Below are 25,918 nucleotides of genomic sequence, written 5' to 3'. Positions count from 1 at the left end.
ATCTCCGTTGTTTATTAACCGATTTTCAAAACTCAAACGACAATCAATAGACAAATAAATTTCCTATCTATTGAATGTCTTATAAATTGCATAACTCTAAGGATATAATTACAAAAAATTCAAATAAATCCCTTATTTATATATGTATCTTTAAAATTCAAATGACATTATGTTCTATATATCCAAAGGTTTTAGTTTTTTATAGTCTGATACTATAAAAACACTTAAAATTACAAGTTCGGATATTGATAATGAAATCATAAAAACACTTATACATTAAAATTACAAGTTTTATTTTTTGGATTCATTTCTAAAGTAAAACTGATGTATTTTATAACTATTATCTAAATCTTTCAAACCCTCATACTTAACAAACAGCTTATACTTTTTCAAATCTTTCAATACTTGCTCAGTTTCATCATTATATCTTTGTGGTAATAACGTCTTATATTTCTCATCTAAATGAACTAAAACTCTTTGACCATAACGCTGTGTTTGAATCAATTTCCATAATGTTATCTCGTACGCTTTACCTTTTTCTAACTCATCTATGCGAAGGAATCTCAATGCTTTAAACTCATTTTTTATTCAAATAATTAGCCATAGTTTATTTATTATAAGGAAAATGCTCGTTTTATGAGAAATTCATAAAACCAATCCTCATTTACATACAGAAAACATTTACATAAAAATTTTACATACAGAACTCAACAGTTGGATAATTATCTTTTAAACCAGTGTATTTGATTTTTATTCCATCTTTAACGATCTCATCAATCATTTTATCTGTTAAGTGTTTTGTAAATCTAGGTGGAAGAAAAACCTTGAACTCCTCACACTCAATTAATATGCTCTTTCCAAACTTAGTTTTAATCTTTTCCATTTTCACAATCTTATATTCTGTATTTAATTCTAATTCTCTTAATCCAATAACTTGTTTTTGTTCAAGACTTCCAAGTTTATTTAAAAGCTCAATATGACTTGACATCGTATTTATTATATAAAAAATCAACGAACACTCTTCAATTTTTATCTTCACCAAAAAATATTTAATCATTTTTTATCAATTTTGTTTATGGAAAAACTTTAATACAAACACACATTTAACTATCTAAAACTCTTCTATTACTTTCTCATTCTTAGGGTCATATGTAAAGTTCTTTTGTCCAATTAAAATCGCATAACATATAGTATTAGCAGCCACAGCTTCTGCAAAATCTACTACTATCTTTATGTTTGTTCTCTCATTTACCGATACATTTTTCCTCTTACTACAATTAATCACATACATTGGTCTGTTATCTATAAACTCTAGGATCATAGTACATTTCGATATTGCCACATGTTATTCTCTTAAATGCAGTATAATCTTCGTACATCTTAAAATAATCCTTGTTAGCAATATCTAAGTTTCTTGATTCTTTTGGAAATACCTCATTCCTTCCATTCTTAAGATAGATATTCTTTACCTTACAATGAGCAAAATTACTTGCATCTGCTGTTTGTTTGCCACTTCTATCAGTTTGGAACATTACAAATACGAAATCAGGCATATCGAATTGTCTAGAATTAAATTGAGTAGTAACATCAAACTCCAAGAAAGAACCTACAACAGTCTTTTGAACACATTGATAAGTATGGAATGAAAACATGATTTTAGGTTCTTTAAGAATATTCAACTTTAACTTGTTTTCATAATTAGATTCGTATTCAACAATAGGCATTCTTATCTCCATACTTTTTATTGTTATTTTTCCATCATGAGGAGCTGCTGCACCTGCTCCTGATCCAGTCCATTTATACAAGACATCGTTATTGTTGTTAGCTTTTGTAAATGCTATTCTCAATCCACCTTTCCACATAACCTCTTTATAATCACTAAAAAGCCAGGAATTAATCTTAATGGATATAAAACACTAAAGTCCTTTCTTAGGCCAAGTTTATCATCTGTTTCAAATCCTGCTTATTTTAGATATTCAACTTCTGGTTTGGAAATCTTTAATGTTCCGATAGCTTTTGATGTTATTCCTGGTAGCTCAATCTTATCTATAAAAACACCATGCTTTCTAACCTCAATTTGAGAAAAGAAGAATGGTAAGAAGTTATCTACAAGTTTTATAGTATCATTTGCACCAAATGTTCCTCTGACTGATGCACCAACAACTTCAAAAGTCATATGACAATCTGCTTTGTGTGGATGTATAAAGCCATCCCCCACATCGAAATCAAACTCAATATCTTTGTTAGCTTCATTCAAACTCTCAACACTATCCATCTATTATACAGAAAATCTTGAAACAACGCTTTTATGGGATATACCCATAAAAGAATCATACATAATAACAATTAAAAACTTATAATCCCCATCCTAACTTAACCTTAGCATTCATAGCAGTACCAACCCCAAAAGCAGCTAATCGTTCACCAATTGACGCATCACTACTAAATGCTCTTTTCCATGCTTTACTTTCTAGTTCCTTATCTGCAATATGTCTTGACTCTGTATCTTTATTGTCTCTGTAGTATATATCGTGTTCTTTACAAGCCTCATCTAATGGGTTAATGCCTTGATCACCTCTCTCTAACCTTTCTTGAAGCTTAGTCCCAGGCCCGCAAAATCTGAAACCTGGAATATGTAATTCAAATGGGAGTTTATTAATCAAATCATTTACTAATCCTTTTCCAAGCTTCTTATCATTCCAGAATCGTGGTGGTAATGTATTTAAGATCTTAATCAAGTAACCTATACCTTTTGGATCATTAGGAATAAATTGTGAAAGCTTATTATTAATCATATTCACTATACCTACTTTCTCATTATAAAAGTTATTATTACCAGCCTTTTCTTCTCCATCTATAACTATTAACCGATCAATTAACTTTCTCACATCATCCATCCATATATATTCTTTAGGTATCTCTGTATATTGTTTAATTCCTTCACCAGTCCTTTTAGGAGTTGGAGGTAAAGATGGTTTAATATAATTATCCCAAATAGGCTTGATAATATTAATGTACTTAGAACCTCTATTAGATGCTACTTTTTTATCTCGATTATATTTTTGGAAGGCAGCATCTGATTCTATTATTATTTCCTTGTACTGTTCAAAATCATCATCATCATAATCTTCAATGGTTTTATTAGTATTCATCGTTAACAATTCCCATAGACCTTCTGTTCCCTTATAAGTTTTACCATTAATTATCAAATCATCGCCATTCACTTTAACTTCAGAATTTCCTATTTTATTTATTATTTTTCCATCTTCTTCTACAGTTCTTATTCCAAACACACTATCATTTCTTTTACTATAATATTTCGTTGCAATCTTACCAAATGATTGTGCTGTTGTTAAAAGCTCTACTCCTTCAACTTTGTCTTTAATTTGTTTTCTCATTTGTTTTATTTCTCCCGTTATAGGCGTATCACTACTACTTGGGGAACTATCATAAGTTATCTTTTTAGGTGTTTCTAGTAGACTAGGATCTATTGAAGCCGTCTTATGTACAACTGGAACAAGTTCAGTTATTAGATTTTTATTTTGTTCTGCTACTTCTTTGATCTCACTTCCCAAGTTTTGAATAGCATCAATTACAGGTTGCTCTTGTGTTTTAAATTTATCATATATACCTGCTCTTTCTTTCTTCCAAGATTTGAAGCCCTTTATCAAGAACTCCTTTAACTTGATATTCTTATTAATATCTTTCTCATCCATTTATTATATAGAAAACGAACAAACGTCAATAAACGTCAAAGAACATAAATAAACGTTAATAAACATCAAAGAACATAAATAAACGTCAATAAACATCAAACGTTTAAGAAGTGTTTTATCTTGTTCCTATACTTACCATTGTTTACCTTCCTTGTCATATCAATTACTATAAAACCATAATCTTCTTGCCAACATTTTGAACATATCTCTTTAAATTTATCATAAGACATATCTCCTCCAACAAACTCATTATACACATCTTTAAGATTAGTATCATCTTGTCTGAATATGCATAGGAAGTTAACGTTATCCCTTATAAGCTGTTTAGGTACTTTTGAATATGTTTGTGCAAGATAGAAACAGTCTAAATGTCTATGCCTACCTCTTGTAAAGTAATTTCGAACAGTATCTTGATTTTCCAAAATGTAATCGTCAAACACTACTACAGAGTATTTTTCACATTCATCAATAGGTACAATAGAATCATTACCGCTTAAGAACGTTGCTATTTGTTTCTTAAACTTTAGTTCTGCCTTTTCAAATCGATCTTTTAACTGCTCATACTTTGGCTGATTCATGCTTTTAGAATATATATAGAAGTAATTATTGTTTAACCAACCTGGCTGTAATAAGAAGTTAAATAACAAAAACGTCTTACCACACCCCGATGAACCCACGATAAGGCATCGAATATCATCAGGTATAAGCTCTCCATTTCTTTTCTTAACTGTTGTTTCTTTTATCATCTCTTTTACATCCCAATTAATAGTTTTCTTACTCATTTATTATAGAGAAAATCGACTCTTTTATGATCTTATATCTTTAAGATGTTCTCTGATCTTAAGCAACGTATCTTTTATATATTCGTTATCCATTTCACCATTTAATGTTATTATCATCTCTAACTGTTCTTTAAATGAGTTAATACAAGTGACAATGGTTTTATATTCGTCTTTTCTTTTGCTTATGTTTAACTTAGAAGATAAACCTGTTATTATAGCACTTCCAGTTGCAAGAGACCTTGTTAATATTGAGTAAATTGTTACAGGTATAAAAATATTAATAAATCCAGTTGTTGCAGAAAGTATGACTGATAACGTGATCAAAGAGTAGTATGCATATTTAACAATTCGTAGTTTTCTCTTTTTCTTCTTTAAACTGTATTCTAACTTTTGAATAACATCTTCTATTAACTTGATTACTTTCTCTCTTGGAATATCTCTAGGTAAATCAAACTCATTCATCTATATATATAAAAGAGAACGTACAAATCCTTTGTTAGCTCATCACGCTAATACGGCTGAACCAATTTCTTTCATTTTTGGGGGGTTATTAAGATTTGGACCCTAGATGGTTTTTATCATATCACTTTAATTTTCAATTACCAGTGTCTTGAGATAATTGACCATTCAAGTGTCCATAACGTACAAATCCTTTGTTAGCTCATCATAGCTAAATCTAACCGTATTTATATGCAACCCACATGACCGTGTCACTCGGCGGGTTAACATAAATGACAGGCGATATAATGTTAACATTTACTCCAATCTTCTATGGTTTTTATCATATCACTTGAAAGCGAAAAAGTAAAAATTATCTAAGTAACAAAGTTTATTGCGTTCCGGGGTGACCCCAGCGAAGCGGGGTGAACGCTGCTAGTTTATTATATAATAAATGGCTAAGGTATTTAAGTTAACGAGTGATACTTCTGTTTTAAAGAAGAAACTCCATTACGTATTAGACAACAGTAGCAACTATTTAAGTATAGGACTAGTTGGGTTTTACAGTACATATCTAACTCCAAACATAACAACAGAAAAAAACAGTTTCTCATATGGTAATAGACAAGTTTTTATACCAGAAGGTCAATATAATTTAAAATCACTTAATGAATATTTAAAATCTCAATCCATCAACATAACATTATCAGAAGATCATTTAAGAAATAGAGTTAAGATTGAAACTGATAGTAATGATGTTACAATTGGGAGTATAGGTACTGTCCTCGGGTTTAATGTTTTTGAAGTTTTAGAAAAGAACAAAACACATATTGGAAGTAAGTTGCCAAAGTTTCATCCGTTTGATACTATAAATGTTCACTGTAATATAGCAGATGGCATGTTTGTTAAAGATACAGAATATACACATAGGGAAACAGGAATTTTAACATCATTTAAAACAGATGCTGAGTTCAAACATAGTATTATTTACGAGCCTACTTATCCATTATTTTTCCCTATATCCAAAGACAAGGTTGACAATTTTGAGATAACAGATGAGAATGATTCCTTAATTGATTTTGGTGGAGCAACAACAACTGTATTTTTACAAACTAAGATTTTCTCTTAAATAAATAGGAAGATGTGTTCTATTAAAGGTTGTATGTTTAGTGTTCCTTATAACGAACTAAAGGATTTAAATATTGATCATGTATTAACAAAGAAACAACTTAACGATAAAGCCAAGAAAATTAAAGAAGGTAAAGGAATGGATTTAACTTTAACTACTGCACAAATGAAAAAGATTAAGAAAGAGCATATGGGTGGTTTTATCTTTACAATTCCAGCCATTTTAGCAGCTTTAGGAGCAGTTGGCTCATTAGCAGGTGGTGCAGCAGCGATTACTAAAACTGTACTGGATGCTAAGAAGAATAAACAAGAACTTGAAGAACAAAAAAGACACAATATGGCTATGGAAGAAAATCAGGGAGCAGGTAAACCAAAGAAGTCAAAAAACTAAAACCATTGACCAACTTCGATATAGAGAGGTTGGTTAAAGAATTAAAGATAAAACAATTTAGAGGTGTATTTATGAGTGATGAACTTCCACAAAAACCCTATATAAATGAATGTGGTGTAGTTAACTTTGATAAATCAGAAAACATTGGTACTCATTGGATATGCTATTGGAAAGATAACAACATAAAGTACGTGTTCGATTCTTATGGCGGTGTTCCTCCTAAACAACTAGTAAAATATCTTGGTATCGAAAACTTATTTTACAATGACGAACGAATGCAAGACTTTAGTTCAGTTATATGTGGTCATCTTTGTGTTAAGGTTTTAAATCTTCTAAATCAAGGGTATTGTTTTAGTGATGTTATGTATATGATTAAAAATGATTAAATATTATTAAGTTTAAGTACTTTTATGGTTTATATTCATAAAAGTTTTGTTTTAAGATAAATATGGAAGCTATACACAATAGATTTTTAGATTATCTTGAGAAGCATGAGGATGAACTAGATGCACTAGTTAGATTTAATTTTAATTGGTATTTTCGGGATGTTAGTAAGATAGACTTAAAAGATAGAAACAACGCATATACAGTTGTTCAGTTATGGAAAATGTTAATACCTAAATTTTTGTACACGGAAGAAGAGTTGGTAAAGTTATATCCAATAATTACCTTAAAGGAGTTGTTGAAAAATTATAGTTCTAGACCATTAAAATGCAGTAATTGTGGTAGTAAGTCATTAACAAGAAGTAGGAGTACATATATTTGTGATAATTGTTCTGTAATGAATGGTTTTGTTTACAGTACTTGTGAAGGAATGAGAGCTTGCGCAAGAAAACCATGGTATGATACTATAAAAAGATTTAAGTTACAGTTATCTCGTTTACAAGCTTTACAGTATAGAATTATTCCTGAAGAGGTGTTCAGGGTGTTAAATGATGAATTTAGAGATATATCAAAACATTTAATATCAACAAAAGATGTTCTAGAAGTACTAAAGAAAAACAAATGCACAAAATATTATGATGATGTCTATTTAATACACCATCACCTTACCGATCAAAAACCATTAAACTTACGACATATGGAAGAAACACATAGACGACTTCGAAAACTTATACAAAACCTTTAAAGAACTGTATCCGAAAAGAGTATTGTTTATTAACTTAAAATGTGTTTTGTACTATTTGTTAAAAGAGCACGATGTTCATGTTGATATTGATTTTAAACATTCATCTAAACAAATAGAGATGTTAAAGAAATGTTTTGAAAAACTAGGATGGACATTTTCTGTATAATAAATGAGTATGGATATATTTGGTTATGTTAAAGATAGAAAAGATAATGTTGATATTAGTGAAGAAAAATTAAAATTGTTGGAGAATTTAAATGATGTTGTTAGCGTAAGTCAACTTAGATCAATAGAAACCCAATTAGAGAACGATAGAAAACGATTTGAAGATGCATTAGAAACGTTACAAGACACATACATAAAGAAAGAAGATTTTCAAAAGATTAGGATGGATACTACTAGATTGATTATGCAAAAAGAAACCATGTCTCTACTATATCGATTAAGAGCTAAAAACGTTAAGGAGCCAATCTTTAGAATATTTAATCTCTCTAACGGTTACAAATTTCTCTATAATGGGAAAATAATGCACATGGAATTAAGTTTGGATAAATACTTTTTAGACATATATTTAGGTGATACTTTGATTGAAAATATACCTTTTGGTTTTAAGAAGAATGATATAATAACGATTAAACCAAATAAAAATTCAGCTATGGAAGAAGGTCAATTATTGTTTGTTGTGATGTATATAGAAAGAGAGCTTTCCTAAAGACGTTTTCTATATAATAAATATGGATATTTTTGGTAATGTATCTAATGATATTGATAAACAAGATGTTGTAACATTAGAACAGCTTGAATTAGTGAAAAAAGAGTTTACTTGCAAGAAAAGAAATTGTTGAAGTTCCATGTCGATTGGCAGAAGATGATCTTGGGAAACCAGTCTTTTTTGTACATAATTTAGCTGCTGCCTACAAATTTCTTTATAAAGGTAGGTTAATGCATATAGAATCGAGTTTTAATAAACATCTTATAGACTTATTTTTAAATGACGTTTTAGTTGAAAGTTTTCCATTACACTTTAATATAAATGATTAGTTAGCAATTAGACCATCTGAAGATTCTGAATTGAAAGAAGGTAAGTTATTATTGATTATTATGTATGTAGAAATAGAAGATAAAAACGAATCAAGTATTAGGTAATGATGAATTTTAAATTTTTTTTGTTGATTTTCTATACAATAAATAATGATGTATTGTGTTAAGTGTAAGAAGTTAACAGATACGGAGAAAGATACCATTAGAATTGAACAAACAAAGAATGGAAGATATCTAAAGAAAGGTATTTGTTCTGTATGTGGTGTTACTAAAACTCAATTCGTTAAAAAGCCCGATTGACTAGAAGAAGGTAAAGGTGTTAGAGAAGACATTATAGAAGAAATTCACAAACCATCTAGAAAAAACTTTGACAGATTAAGTATAGTTATAAAAGGTATTGATGATCTTTGGCAAGCTGATCTTGTTGAAATGGATAGTGGAGTATTAAAAGGTGTTTCTAAATTAAATAAAGGTTATAAGTATCTGCTAACGATTATAGATGTGTTCTCGAAATATGCGTTTGCTGTTCCCGTTAAAGATAAGAGTGGTAAGAATGTTACAGAAGCATTTGAATCCATATTAAAAACGAGAAAACCTAATAACTTACAAACTGATCAAGGTAAAGAGTTTTATAATAAAGAGTTTAAGAAGTTAATGGAGGAAAATAAGATTAATCATTACTCAACCTATAGTGGTAAGAAAGCTTCTGTTGTTGAGAGATTTAATCGAACACTTAAACAAAACATGTGGAAAAGGTTCACAACACAAGGAAATTATAAATGGATAGATACATTACCAACACTAGTTAAAGAGTATAATCATCAAATTCATAGAACAATTGGTTTGAAACCTATAGAAGTTAACAAGAAAAATGAGCGTACAATATTAAAGAAAGTGTATCAAAAAGAATATAAGCGTGTTAAGCCCAAATACAAATTAGGTGATCATGTTCGTATAAGTAAGTCGAAAGGGTTATTTGAGAAAGGATATACACCTAATTGGTCAACAGAAGTATTTGTTATTAGTGAAGTTATTCCATCCAATCCGCCTACATATAGAATTAAAGATTTAGAAGAAGAGGATGTACAAGGTAGATTTTACGAACCAGAACTATTACAGACGAAACATAAGGATGAATACTTGGTGGAAAAGGTGTTAAGAAGGAAAGGTGATAAAGTATATGTTAAATGGCTAGGTTTTGATGATTCACATAATAGTTGGGTAGATAAAAGTAATGTTGTAGTGTAAATATAAATGTTTGTCTTTTATGGAATAATAACCATAAAAGCTAATAAAAAATGAAATAAATAATTATTTTTAAATAATAAATATGAGTACTATGGATAATTCGTATAGTTTAAATGATATTTGTTATGAGCAGATTAAGGGTAATTATTGGTATGGTGTTTTTGGTGATTTCAAGTTGATTATAGATAAGAGTACAGGATACTTCAATGTTACTAAACTGTGTCAAGATGGTGGTATAGAGTTTAAAAATTGGTTTCAAAATAAAGAATCTAAAGAACTAATAGCATACATTTCCAGCGCTGGTAAATCAGCTGTGGAAATTATTAGAAAAGTAGCAGGTGGCAAAGGAGAAATATGGAATGAATTAAGAGGAACATATGTTTGTAAAGAACTGATTCTAGATATATCTAGATGGTTATCTCCAGAGTTTTATCTTAAATTCAATCAAATAATTATCAATTACTTCGTTAAAAACTTTCAACAGCTATACCTTACTAACAACGATCAGCTTCAAACAAGACTACAAGAAATAGAACAACAAATGAATGAATTACGTATAAACAATGAGAAACAAGAAAAGAAAATAAATCATCTTAAAACAATCGCAGCACCATATACAGATGATATTTCAAAAGATAATTGTCTAATCATATACAAGAAGAACAAACGTAATGACCCTTTCTCTTATTATGCTATCAGATGTCAAAAGAGAAGTCTATATAAGCCTCTTAATGAAGCAGAAGAAAAATATCCTAATCATGTAATAATATATGAAAAGTTTAGAGATCCTAACAGTATTACGCTATTTAATCTAATGCAACAAGAACTAGATATTCGTAAAGGTAAAGGTAATGAGTTTTGGACGCCACTATCAGAAGAAGAATTGATTAAAGAAATTGATTGTTTATATGATAGGTTATTATCTGATAATTAAGATTAATATCTGATAATTAAAGTTACAACTTTTATGATATAATAATCATAAAAGATAATTAAGGTTAATATCTAATAATTAAGGTTACGACTTTTATGATATAATAGTCATAAAAGGTAATTAGTTAAACATTAAACAAACCATCTGCTGTAACATCGAATGCTAAATTCAATATACCACCTAAATCAGGATTATTACGGTATTTTCTTATTATAACTCTCCAATCTACATAATGTCTAAATAAATATATAAACTCTACAGAGAGGTGTTGAAAATTTGAAATGTTATGCCAATGAACTCTGTCTTTGAACTCTGCAATAAATCCTTCTGTTAAATTTTGAAATATTGAAATTATTTCCCAATCTACTTTGTCAGCGTAATCTCTTATAAGGTTTTCTGATAATTGTTGAGTTCCAGATAAGCGTCCCCAAGAAACTTTATCTGCATGTTCTCGTATAAAGGCTTCAGAGAGTTTACCTCCATAAGATATTGCATCAAAATCAACTTTATCTATAAACTCATTAATAAATTCTTCAGATAGCTTTTGGTTATACGATACTTCTTTCCAATCAACTCTATCTGCAAATTCTCTTATAAAGTCTTCTGATAAGTCTTGGCTTCCTGAAATAATCTCCCAATCAACTTTATCAGCTAATTCTCTTATAAACTCTTCCGATAACTTTTTCCATAAACATATTTCGTTCAAATTAACTTTCTGCAGATATTTACGTATGAAGTCTTCTGTAATGTGATCATAGTTATATTCCCCCTCATAATCATCATAGCCTATAGATAGCCATTGTTCATCAGTCAGTGAATCTAATATCTCATCAGACAAATTCATAACATTTGCATAGAGAATGTTTTGTATAAGAAATGAGTTGTTTTCTTTAGTGGCTTTCTTGAACAAATGATCTAACATACCTATGGAGATGCTAACATTTATTTTGTCTTCATCATTATAACCACCAATATCTAAATATTTACATACACAATCAAATACAGGTTTGTAAGATAATATTTCCTTAGCACTAGTCATATTCGTTTTTATTAGATTTTTTGAAATTATTTCATTTTTGTTGGTTTTCTATATAACAAATATGGAGAAAGATTTTGATTTATTACATGATAGACTTAAACTTATTCATCATGATCTTAAACTCTTAGCAGCACTAGTAGAGAAGCAAATACTGTTAAAGGAAAAAGAATTATTAATAATGCAACAAAAAACATCTGATTTGAATAGTGATGATGAATATAAATATGGTAGTGATGATTATGATGTTGATGATGAGTAAGTTTACAAAAATGATTTAATTTTAATATGTGTATATGTTACTTTGATGGGGTATTCTCATCAAAGTCGTGTTCTAATACAACGCGTAATATGTAGACAATGTCAGGAGTGTACAATGTTAAGCGTTGTATTAGGATATATGGAACTAAAAATAGTACAAAAAATGAATAGGAATAATTCGGCGAAGATAAAAATTGAGTAGTAGAATTTTCTATATAATAAATAAGATGAGTGATTATAGTAAATTTACTGTAATAGAGTTAAGACGACAATGTAAAGAAAAGGGAATCAAAAGATATTCCCGATTAAGAAAGCAGAACTAATAAACCTTCTTAAACAATATGATGATGAACAAAGCAGAAGGCAGATTAGAGATATATTCCCATTTAAAGAAGAAGTAATTGAAGAACCGAAACCGAAAAGACCTAAGCTAAAAGTTGAATTGAAAGAAACAACATTGAAATATAGATTACAGACATTTAGAATAGAAAACATTGACGGATATAAAGATCCTTTGAAATTCTTAAGTGCAAGTAGTAGGATTGTTAAAAATAAAATCAACGACAGTTTTAAACTTTTCAATGCGCTTAAAGTTAATATGTCATTTATTTGTAAATTTAAAAAAGAAAATACGATACAAGAACATAATTTTAAAACTTCAAATGAAATAATACTCGAATTTACAGATTTAGATGACTTCTGTAAAGAAGCTTCATACAAACTCATAAGAGAAATGGAAGAGTTTCAAAGTAAAGGATCTGGATGGATGTTACATTCTATAGACTTTTTAGAATTAAGAATTAATAAGTATGTATCAATGAGAGGTTCCTCTTACATAGAACTTCCATACATGATTAAGAAGAGAAGAGGATGTGTTAATATAAAGAATAATGATCAAAAGTGCTTCCTATACTCAGTCATATCTGCATTATATCCAGTTAAACATGGGCAACATGGAGACAGGATCTCTACATATAAAAAACATGAAGATAAGTTTAAAGATGTTTTTAAAGATATTCCATTTCCTGTACAAATCACTGATATAGCCAAGTTTGAAAAAAGAACTGATATTTCCATTAGTGTATTTAGTTTTGATAATAACTATTCAATCTTTCCACTTCGAATCGCACAAGAAAAGAAAGAAAAACATATTCATCTGTTATATCTTAAAAGTGAAAACTCATTATTGTTGGATTAAAGACTTGTGGAAGCTTGTAGGCAATCAAATAACTAAAGATGGTCATAAAAGATTCCTATGTGAAAGATGTTTCGCTAAGCATTTTAAATCAGAAGAGTTATTAAAAGAGCATGAAAAATACTGTGGATTATATTCAGCTGCAAAAATCGTTTTACCAAAAGAATGGAATAAGGTACTTGAATTTATTAATTATAAACGATCTTTGAGAATTCCATTTACAATTATTGCTGACTTTGAATCACTATTAAAGGAAATTATTACATGCCAACCTGATCCAGAAAGATCTTATTCAAACGCATATCAAGAACATAAACCAAATAGTTTTACATACTATGTCAAAAGCACTTTAGATTCTTATAAAAGCAAACCAGTAGAATATATAGGAGATAATGTATCAGATGTATTTGTAGAAAAATTAAAAGAAGAAGCTATTAAAATTGCAAAGATTTATGATACTTATAAACTTATGAATCGTCTTACAGAAGAAGAAAGAAATATATATGAATCATCTGAAAAATGTCATATTTGTGAAAGAACTTTTGAAGAACTTCCACGCTTATTAGAAAAGAAAATAGGTTAAATATTTTAACTAGTTATTTAAAAAAGAAAATCGAAGAAGGTTATAAACATCTAGAAGAGGAATTGTATATGAAAAAAGATGATGATGATATTGATGATATAGATGACATATTAATAGATATAAAAGAGCAAAAGGAGGATATAGAAGTTATACTTGATGAATGTACTAAAGAATTGAAAAAGACTATAAACAATATAAAATCATGTATAACCAAAGTTGCTGATCATGATCATTTAACTGGAAAATTTAGAGGAGCTGCTCATTCTTATTGTAACATAAAATATACAAACCCAAGATTTATTCCTGTGTTCATTCATAACTTATCTGGATACGATACACATCTATTTATAAAAAGTTTAGGAGGCGGAGAATTAGAAGAAAAGATAACTATAATGCCTAACACAGAAGAAAAGTATATTACATTCTCCAAAACGATAAAATACAAGAATAAAGAAAATAAAGAACGATCAATCCAATTAAGATTTGTAGATTCGTTTAGATTTTTATCAAGAAGTCTAGCTGAATTAGCAAAAAATTTAAAACCAGAACAATTTAGAGAAACATTAAAATTCTTTCCTAAAAATGTAATTGATTTAGTAAAAAGAAAAGGTATCTATCCATATGATTATGCTGATTCACCTGAAAAACTAGATGAACCTGTTCCACTATCTAGATACAAGTTTAAGAATAGATTAACAGGAGAAGATATAAGTGACGAGGATTATAACCATCATCTATTAATCTGTAAGATATTCAATTTAAAAACCTTAAGAGAATATACTCAATTCTACAACAAAACAGATGTACTTCAATTAACAGACATTATTGAAAACTTCAGAGATACAGCTCTTAATACATATAAATTAGATCCTGCATGGTATTTCACAAGTCCAGGCTTCTTCTGGGATGCAATGTTAAAGATGACACAACAAAAATTAGAATTGTTAACTGATTATGATAAACTGCTCTTTATAGAAAAAGGTATAAGAGGTGGAATTTCTCAATGTTCAAATAGATATGCAGTAGCTAATAATAAGTATCTAGAAAATTATAATCCTAAAGAGAAAAGTTCTTACATAATGTACATGGATGCAAATAACGAATATGGATGGGCTATGAATCATCATATGCCTTATGGAGAATTCGAATGGAAAAAGGTTATTAATGGTGTAAATGATAAATACTGGATAAATAAAATATTAGAGACAGACGATGAGTCTAATACTGGATATATACTAGAAGTCGATTTAGAGTATCCAAAAGAACTTCATAATAAACATTCAGATTTGCCATTAGCTCCTGAAAATTATATAAACAACAAGAAACTTCCAAAATTATTAACAACACTTTACGATAAAGAAAACTATATATTACATTATCAAAATTTAAAATTCTATGTGTCACAAGGTCTCAAAATTAAAAAGATACATAAAATATTAGAATTTAAACAATCAGGCTGGTTAAAGAAATATATAGAATTAAATACAGAACTTAGGTCGCATGCAAGGAATGATTTTGAAAAAGACTTCTATAAACTAGCGAATAATGCAGTATTTGGAAAGACTATGGAAAACATAAGAAAGAGAGTAGATATAAGACTAGCACATAATGTAGAATTAGCAGAGAAACTAATAGCTAAACCTACTTTTAAAGATAGAACTATATTTTCCGAAGATCTAGCTGCTATTCATATGTATAAGACAAAAATTACTTTTAACAAGCCTATCTATGTTGGGATGTCTGTTCTGGATATATCTAAAATTTGTCTATATGATTTCTATTACAATGTGTTGAAGAATAAATATGGAGATAAAGTCAAACTATTAATGAGTGACACAGACTCGGTTATAGCACATATAGAAACAGAAGATGTATATGAGGATACGAAAGCTATGTATGAGCATCTAGATACATCTGATTACAAAGATAATAACAAATATGGGATAAAACAAGTTAACAAGAAAGTATTAGGAAAATTCAAAGATGAACTGAAAGGTGAAATCATAGGAAAAGTTGTAGGTCTCAAATCAAAGATGTATTCAATACAAGCACCTCAAATAGACCTCGAAGATAAAGACTTTAAAAGTAAATTTGATAAAGACAAATGTTGTAAAAAGGCAAAAGGAATAAAATCGAATATTGTTAAATCAGAAATAACTTTCAAAGATTACGAAGATTGTGTCTTAAAAGATTATGAATTATATAAAATGCAAAATACTATTAGGAGTAAAAGACATAATGTATATTCAGTAGAAGAAAACAAGCTAGCTTTAAGCTCTTACGATGATAAAAGATACATATTAGAAGATGGGATACATACTCTAGCTTGGGGTCATTATTCGATAGATTTAAGGAAATTAGATTTACTAACAAAGCTAAAAGAACTAATGGATAGTTATATCAAAGGGAGACAAGAAAAAGAAAAGCGAAGAATAGAAAGTTTAAGAAATGTTTAGATGTAAGTTTTAGATGTAAGTTTAGGTGTAAAATTCTTTTATGGTTATATATAATAAAAGTAAATTGAAGATGTATGGGGTCAATGTGGGGGGAAGATGTAATTTTCGATGTGTATAATTAGATTCTATGCTGGGGGATTTCATATATAAAAAAGCCTGGTTTGAGGAAGTGGCCCCAAACTGGTTTTATGAATACTACTTACTTGCCCTCCCTTGGAAACCACAACATGGGCGCCCTTGCTATACTGGTATTTAATTTATTGTTATTGACGGGGCGGCATTTTTACAATGGCTCGAAGGCGGCAAAAATGTTAAATACGTCCCTGAATATCACGCTACTGATCTTCAACGATGGCAGGATTCAAAAGAATGGTCACTCTGTTTTCTGTTAAAAATTTAGTAGTCGTTTACTGTTGCAGTAGTTTTCTTCTTTTCTTTATCCCCCATCTTAACAATTGTTCATAACATGTCAACCCTTAACCTGCCTTGAAATGTGTTCGCGATTGCTTGCACCCGACCGAATGAAACTGCCACCCCCTTAACAATGAAATAGACAGCGCGGACACTGGCGAGCGGGCTTAAAAAAAAAGAAAAAACTCTATGGTCTTATGAGCGCTTATTCCGGCCGAGTCAGTGTGAGTAGTGTGCTTAATTTGTGTAGTGTCATAATTCGTGTGAGATGAATCAGGTAAGATACTTACAAACTAAAAACCTAGATTATCAAGATCGTCTTTCAGCAAAAGAATTAGGCCCATCAAGACCAGAGCTATTCATAAACCAAGTGTTCAAAGATAAAAATAGAACGTACAATAGACGTTTCAGTAAAAGCGTGTACGAAAAGTGGGAATGGATGTGTGGGTGTCGTGTAACTATTTTGCTTTCCGTGCATTTTGTTCGGTAGAGAAGATATGTGGACTAAAATTGGTGTACGGGACTTGAAACATTTGCCTGAAAAAAGCAAAAAAACATAGCTTGTCAAAATGTCATTTGGATAACGAAATGAGTTTCGCTGTGTTGGGGAAGATGGATATCAGGGTACAGCTTGATGATGGTTACAGGGTGTCTGTACGCAGACATAACGAACTTGTTATTAAAAATAGATACATTTTGTCACGCATTATAGTAGATTGTATACCTAACTACTAGCGCACTTTCCCCTCCACCCCCTAACTACCAAAAATTACATATCCGCCACTGACCATTGAACTTTAACACAGAAGGATAGCATAAAGCGAGATTGGGTAATTGTACTGCGCATATGCTTTTATGACATTTAAAATCATAAAAACTTACATCTAAAACTTACATCTAAAAACTTACAATCTAAAACTATTTCTCTTCTATCTTATAGTGTCCCCATGGTAGAGTATCTATCCCATTCTTTAAAACACATCTCTTATCATACACACAACTTAAAGCTAGCTTATTTACTTCTATACTGTACAAATCGTGCTTATAACTTCTAATCAAATTAATCTTATAATATTCTTTTTGGCTAATCAAACAGTCCTTATACTTGTTAAATGACAGTTCTTTATACACAACACTCTTCTTAACACCTTTAGCTTTCTTACAACATTTTTTTTTATCGAACTTACCTTTAAAGTCTTTATCTGCTAAATCTATTTCAGGTGCTTTTATACTGTACATCTTACTTCTTAAACCCACAAACTCTTCTATGATTGTGCCTTTAATCTCATCCTTCATCTTACCAAGTATTTTCTTATTGATTTGCGGTATCTTATATTTGTTATCTTTAGGGTAGTCACTGGTATCGAAGTAATCAATGTAGTTTTTCATGTCCTCGTACACATCTTCTGTTTGAATATGGTATATATAGCTATCAGTATCTGTATAACATACTTCTATTTTGTCTTGGTATTTTGGTTTCATCACATTGTAATGGAAGTCGTACATTAAATATTTCGATAGATCTAAGATACTCATTCCAACATATATTGGTTTATTGAAAGTTAATTTTGTTTTATTCATTATGATCGCACACAGATTCTCAGTGTAAATAATTCTATCTTTAAAATTTGGTTTAGCAATTAGTTTTTCTACTCTTGTTGGATCACATTCTATTTTTATAGGTTTACATCTCTTTCTAATATTTTCCATAGTCTTTCCAAAAACTGAATTGTTCATGAGCTTATAAAAGTCTTTTTCAAAGTCATTTGTTGCTCTAGTTCTCATCTGCGTGTTTAAATCAATATATTTCTTTAACCAATCTGATTGTTCGAACTCTATTACTCGGTGTATCTTGTTAAGTTTTAATCCAAGTGAAAGACATTGTTTTAGGTTTCGATAGTGAATTACATATTTTTCTTTGTCATATAGGGTTGTTAAGAGTTTTGATTGTTTTGAACCAGGTGGACACATGTTTTGAGGTGCTAATGGGTAGTCTTTGTGATAGTCATGCAATTCTTTAGGATATTCAAGATCAACTTCTAATATGTAACCAGTATCAGAATCATCAGGTATACTTGTGAAATCTATTTCTCTTATCTCATCTTCACTTAACCATCTGAATCCCTTATACGGCATATATTGACTCATTGCCCACCCATACAAGTTATTGGCATCTAGATACATTAAGTAAGAATCTTCTTTATCCTTATCGTAATCTTCCATATACTTATTGTTTGCTTTCACATATCTTTTTGAGCATTGACTAATCCCGCCTCTTATACCTTTCTCTATCATCAAGACCATATCGTAATTAGTTAATAACTCTAGTTTTATAGTTGTCATCTTTAACATTGCATCCCAAGCTAAACCTGGTGCTGTCATATACCAAGCTGGATCGAGACCATAAGCTTTAAGACATGTTTCTCTAAAGTTCTCAAACACATCTGCTAATAACAACACATCGGTTTTTAGATATAAGTCATGGTATTGTCCGAGATTCTTAATTTTAAATGTTTTCCACACTTTCTTTGCATGCTTATAATCCTCATCGCTTATATGTGTGTTGTTAACCTTGTTGTAGAATGCTTCCTTTGGTGGTAATTTTCTTTCTCTAAACCTATCCCAATTGTTAACATAATCGTACGGATAAACACCTTTTCTTGTTACAAGGTTAAATTGTTCTTCATCATGATAGAAGTGTTGTGTGTGTACCATTTGTTCTCTCGTTAGGTTTGATGATAATTTGTCTAAACTACATGCCATAAATCTAAATGAATCTACGAATTTTAATTTGATAGTTCCAACTTTTTTACTGAATGATATGTAGCGTTGCTCGTTATTAGGTATTAATTCTATTTGTTCTTTATTACATCCTAGCTCTTTTATAAACAAGTGAGAGTCATATCCAGATAAGTTATGTATAATCACAGGTACGAACTTAGGTATTCTAACTTTCAAATTACAGTTGTTACATAATGCAGCTACAAACTCTCCTGTTATATGATCGTGATGTTTAACTTTGTGGTTTTCTGATGTATATTTTACTTTACAGTAAGAACAGGATTCGGATTGGTTGAACTCTTTTATCTGTTTACGTGTTAATGGTAATTCATTATTTTGACTATATATGTTTGATATTTGTTTAGCTTCTTTCTTTAACATTCTTATGAACTTTTTCGCTGCATCTTTACCTCTATACACAACAGGATTAGTTTTACTCCCATCACTTTTTACAATATAGTAACAGAACCCAGATGGTTTGTGCTGTTGATATTTTTTGGTATATGACTCATCTTCTGAATAACATTGTTTACATCCCATAACCTTATGTAGCAGACATTCAAAATCAGCGTAAATCGTAAATGGCAACTTCATCGTAAATTGATAGTTTTTAAATTCAACGTATGTATCTTTCAGTGGCATTTCTATCTTAACAGCTTCGTGAGTGGAACAATCTTTTTCGTGTTTATCTAATGCACATTGTGAGTAAAAATATAACAAGCATCTATCACATAAGTATTTTCGAGCTCTCCATTTAGTTATTTGGCTGCTTACTAATCTACTTAGATCTTTAATTCAACAATAGTGTGTTTTAACTTGGTCTTTAGTTTGTTCTTTTACATATAATAAATTCACATGGATGTCTTTCTTGTTTTTAGTATGATATAAAACGTATATTGTATATTTTCCATCATCACTATATGTATAAACGTTAAATGATATATTGAGTCGTCTTTCAATTTTTGGGATGTCACTTAGTTTTACAGGAAAATGAATATCTTTTAATTTTTCTTCTAAGTCTATAACGATATGATTGTACTTTGGTGGTCGTTGTGGGTCTTTTTCAACAGAATGCAATGCAGAGGCAATTGAATACAAGAAACATTTTTCACCTTTGTTCTTTACATTGATAGCTTTTTTCCTTTTGATTTCATTTGGTAGTTCTATATATGATGATCCTCTATATGGTGCATATTTATTAAGAGCTAACTCCAAGTAGTTTATATTTGTAAGAGCCCATCCAGAACCTCTAGCTTGGAACTCATCCATTCTTGCTCGTAATATTTGTTTAGCATCACTTAAGAATTCTTTTAGATTGGTTGATTGGAATACCTCTTTGTTATTAATGTTGAAGTAAATGTTTTGAATCTCTTTACCTTTCTTATATTGACAGCTTATTAGGAGATTAGCCTTTAACGACCCATGTTTTTGTAAGCTGATGTTCAATCTATTTATTAAAGCTTTTGATGTTGAGGTGATATATTGTTCTAGTGGATCATGTTCTTTATAAGTTGTTGTAAATCTCCATGTTTCTAATCTTGATTTGAATGCTGTGCTTTTAAGTTTTACATCGATTGGTTGTGATTCAACTTTGATTCTTGGTTCTTCAATTACTTCTTGTTTAAAGGGGAATATATTTCTAATCTGTCTTCTGCTTTGTTCATCATCATGTTGTTTAAGAAGGTCTATCAGTTCTGCTTTTTTTAATCGGGAATATCTTCTGATTCCCTTCTCTTTACATTGTCGCCTTAACTCTACTACGGTAAATTTACTATAATTACTCATCTTATTTATTATATAGAAAATCTTCGTTAGTACTCTTCACCGGGTTATTTCAGTTCATTTTCATTTGTCCTAGTACAACGCTTAACATTGTACACTCCTGCCATTGTCTACATATTAAGCGTTGTATTAGAACACGGCTTTCATGGGATTAACCCATCAAAGTCACATATACACATTTAAAACTGAATCATTTTTGTAAGCTTACTCATCATCATCATCAGCAGCATCATCATAATCATCACTACCATATTTGTATTCATCATCACTACTCAAATCAGATGTTTTTTTGTTGCATTACTAATAACTCTTTTTCCTTTAACAGTATTTGCTTCTCTAGTAGTGTTGCTAAGAGTTTAAGATCATGATGAATTAGTTCAAGTCTATCATGTAATAAATCAAAATCTTTCTCCATATTTGTTATATAGAAAACCAACAAAAATGAAATAAATTTAAAAATCTAAGAATAAAAACAAACATGACTAGTGCTAAGGAAATATTATCTTACAAACCTATATTTGATTGTGTATGTAAATATTTAGATATTGGCGGTTATAATGATAAAGACAAAATAAATTTTAGCGTGTCCATAGGTATGTTAGATCATTTGTTCAAGAAGGCCACTAAAGAAAACAACTCATTTCTTACGCAAAACATTCTCTATGCGAACGTTATGAACTTGTCTGATGAAATATTAGATTCACTGACTGATGAGCAATGGCTATCTATAGGCTATGATGATTATGAGGAGGAATATAACTATGAACACATTACAGAATACTTCATACGCAAATATCTGCAGAAAGTTAATTTGAGTGAAATATGTTTATGGAAAAATTTATCGGAAGAGTTTATAAGAGAATTAGCTGATAAAGTTGATTGGGAGATTATTTCAGGAAGCCAAGACTTATCAGAAGACTTTATAAGAGAATTTGCAGATAGAGTTGATTGGAAAGAAGTATCGTATAATCAAAAGCTATCTGAAGAATTTATTAATGAGTTTATAGATAAAGTTGATTTTGATGCTATATCTTACAAAAACGAACTCTCTGAAGCCTTTATACGAGAACATGCAGATAGAGTTAATTGGTGGTACATATCTGGAACTCGTCAATTATCAGAAAACTTTATAAGAGATTACGCTGACAAAGTAGATTGGGAAATGATTTCAATGTCTCAAAATTTAACAGAAGAATTTATTGCAGAGTTCGAAGGTAGAGTTCATTGGACTAACATTTCAACTTATCAAGACCTATCTATAGACTTCATATATGCATATAAATATTTTGTGGATTGGAGAGCTATAATAAGAAAATATCATAATAATCCCAATTTAGGTGATATGTTGAATGTAGCATTCTCTGTTGCAGCAGAGGGTTAATGCATAACTAATTATCTTTTATGGCTATTATACCATAAAAGTTGTATGTTTGAAAGGGGTCCAGTGTTGGTGGACCCCAGTTGTAACTTTAATTATCAGATAATAACCTATCGTATAAACAATCAATTTCTTTAACCAATTCTTCTTCTGATAAGGACGTCCAAAACTCATTACCCTTACCTTTACGAATATCTAGTTCTTGTTGCATTAGATTAAATAGCTTAATACTGTTAGGATCTCTAAACTTTTCGTATATTATTACATGATTCGGATATTTTTCTTCTTCTCCATTAAGAGGCTTATATAGACTTCTCTTTTGACATCTGATAGCATAATAAGAGTAAGGATCATTAGGTTTTTTCTTCTTATATATGATTAGGCAATTATCGTTTGAAACATCATCTGTATATGGTGCTGCAATTTCTTTTAAGCTCTCGTTTTGAATTCTCAATCTCTCCATTGTTTGATCTATTTCTTCTACTCTTTTTTGCAACTCTTCATTGTCTTGTTGATACTGTCTAAATTCCTGAGTGAAGTAATTAATAATAATTTCATTACATTTAATATAAAAATCTGGTGAAACCCATCTTGCTATATCAAGTATTAACTCTTTCGGAACATATGTTCCTCGTATAATACCTAATTGCCCACCTTTAACAATCTTAAAGTCATTCCCACGAATTCGTTGCAATGACTTTATATAAGAAATTAACTCTTTGGATTGTTTATTTTCTAACCATTTATAAAATTTCTTTCCACCATCTTGACACAGTTTAGTAGCATTGAAGTATCCTGTACTCTTATCTATAATCAACTTGAAATCACCAAACAAACCATACCAGTAATCATCTTTAATCTGTTCGTAGCAAATATCGTTTAAACTAGGAAAATTATCCATAGTACCCATATTTATTATATAGAAAATCTTTATTTTTAACTTCATTTTCGTTACCAGCTAGTTTTTACTGTCTAAGATGAGTTTCTGAAGTTCCCAGCTTCGGGGGAATTTTGAAGTGGTCTAGACCGCTTATCTTTTCTGAAATGAGCTTGTCTTCTGATGTTTTGTTTTGTGTCATGATGGTGTATTTTGCAACCGGAAAATCTTCCGTTCGGGGGTTTGTACCTTTAGATGCGAGAAAATACTTAACAGATAGGGAGCTCCGATCGGTGCTACCAAAAATAACTAATTATCTTTTATGACTATTATACCATAAAAGTTGTATGTTTGAAAGGGGTCCAGTGCTGGTAGACCCCCAGTTAGTTCCCTTGTTTAGTTGGGTTTGATGGACGAGCCATAGAACCTTTTCAACAACGACAAATACAATTGAGACACTTATGACCTTATACTCAAAAACAAATCAACAACAAACTCATCGTCGTCTTCTCCTTCAATATCCACGTGACAACCATACGAAACAACACAGCTATATTTTTCTTTGACTTTGTTTAGGAGGTTGACTGAGTTTGGATCTTTGGTTTCTGATAACACTGACATTCTTGGGTACTTTTCTTTAAGGCACTGAAGTCTTGCTTTGATGTTTCGCTGCTGAACCCTTCCAACCCAAAATTTGTATGACTCGTAACGCCTAACCTGATCGTGTTTGTCTGTGTCGTACTTGTCTACTATGTCTTGAAGCTGACCAGCTGTGAGGTTCTTTTTAATAATAACTAGCTTGTGTACTTTCCCTGGATCTTCTGTATGTTCTGCAGCTATCTCTCTAAGTCTTGTGTTTTCTATTCTTAAATCGTTCATTTGTTGTTCTATCTCTTCTACTCTTGATTGTAACTCTTCTTGGTCTTCTTGAATCTGTTTAAAATTAGAAACGAAATAGTCTTCGATGATTACATAACATTTTTCGTAAAAGTCATGTGATGTCCAAAAAGCAATAGCTAGGAAAATTCTTTTGTATACATATGTGCCAGAAATTAATAAATCTTTCTCGTTTGTACCTTTTGGTTCTATATAATACGTTAAATTTAGCCTCCTACAATTATAGGAAGCTAATTTTTCATTGTAGTATTCCAATAATTCTTTAGAATCTTTATTTTTCAGCCAGTTGTCAAACCTCTTACCACCACTCTGACACATCTTAGTAGCGTTGAAATATCCTGTACTCGTATATAATCAACTTGAAGTCACCATACAGACCATACCAATACTGATCCTTGATCTGCTCGTAACAAATATCGTTTAAACTAAGAGAATTATCCATAGTACTCATATTTATTATATAGAAAATCTTTATTTTTAACTTCATTTTTGTTACCAGCTAGTTTTACTGCGTAAGATAAGTTTCTGAAGTTCCTAGGATCCGAGGGACTTCGAAGTTTGTTGCAGTAATCATTTTCGGAGTTTTTACCCACACAAATGAGCGGTTGGTAGAATCGTCCCCATCGCCTTTTTTGATAATTTCCACAGCTCGAATACGAGCGCTAGAAATATATGTTATGGGGGTATCGTTTCGTTACCCCCTTATCTCATTTAAACCAACCTTTTATGGCATAATAACCATACAAGACAAACATCTATATTTACACTACAACATTACTCTTATCTATCCAACTATTATGCGAATCATCAAACCCTAGCCATTTGACATATACTTTATCACCTTTCTTTCTCAACACCTTTTCTACCAAGTATTCATCCTTATGTTTCGTCTTTAATAGTTCTGGTTCGTAAAATCTACCTTGCACATCCTCTTCTTGTAAATCTTTAATTCTATATGTAGGCGGATTAGATGGAATAACTTCGCTAATAACAAATACTTCTGTTGACCAATTAGGTGTATATCCTTTCTCAAATAACCCTTTCGACTTACTTATACGAACATGATCACCTAACTTGTATTTGGGCTTAACACGCTTATATTCTTTTTGATACACTTTCTCCAATATTGTTCGCTCATTCTTCTTATTAACTTCTATAGGTTTTAAACCAATTGTTCTATGAATTTGATGATTATACTCTTTAACTAGTGTTGGTAATATCTCTATCCATTTATAATTCCCTTGTGTTGTGAACCTCTTCCACATGTTCTGCTTAAGTGTTCGATTAAATCTTTCAACCACAGAAGCTTTCTTACCACTATAGGTTGAGTAGTGATTAATCTTAATTTCATCCATCAACTTCTTAAACTCTTTATTGTAAAACTCTTTACCTTGATCTGTTTGTAAGTTGCTAGGTTTTCTCGTTCTTAATATGGATTCGAATGCTTCTGTGAC

General features: G+C 30.3%; 1 protein-coding gene across 1 annotated transcript in view; it reads right to left on the bottom strand.

The window, feature by feature from the left end:
- Nucleotides 1–2,493: 2,493 nt before the first annotated feature.
- LOC145682369 (uncharacterized) overlaps nt 2,494–25,918 on the bottom strand; it is a 52,384-nt gene continuing 28,959 nt past the window's right edge. The window contains exon 3 of the mRNA XM_081753946.1: nt 2,494–2,626. The gene's annotated coding sequence lies outside the window, so the exon portion shown is untranslated. The remainder of the gene's footprint in view (nt 2,627–25,918) is intronic.

This window comes from Thermobia domestica, chromosome 3 (genome assembly GCF_964235325.1).
Source record: "Thermobia domestica chromosome 3, izTheDome1.hap1.1, whole genome shotgun sequence".
Lineage (NCBI taxonomy): Eukaryota > Metazoa > Arthropoda > Insecta > Zygentoma > Lepismatidae > Thermobia > Thermobia domestica.
Note: the sequence above shows the minus strand (reverse complement) of the source record. Positions and strands in the feature narration are given on the sequence as shown.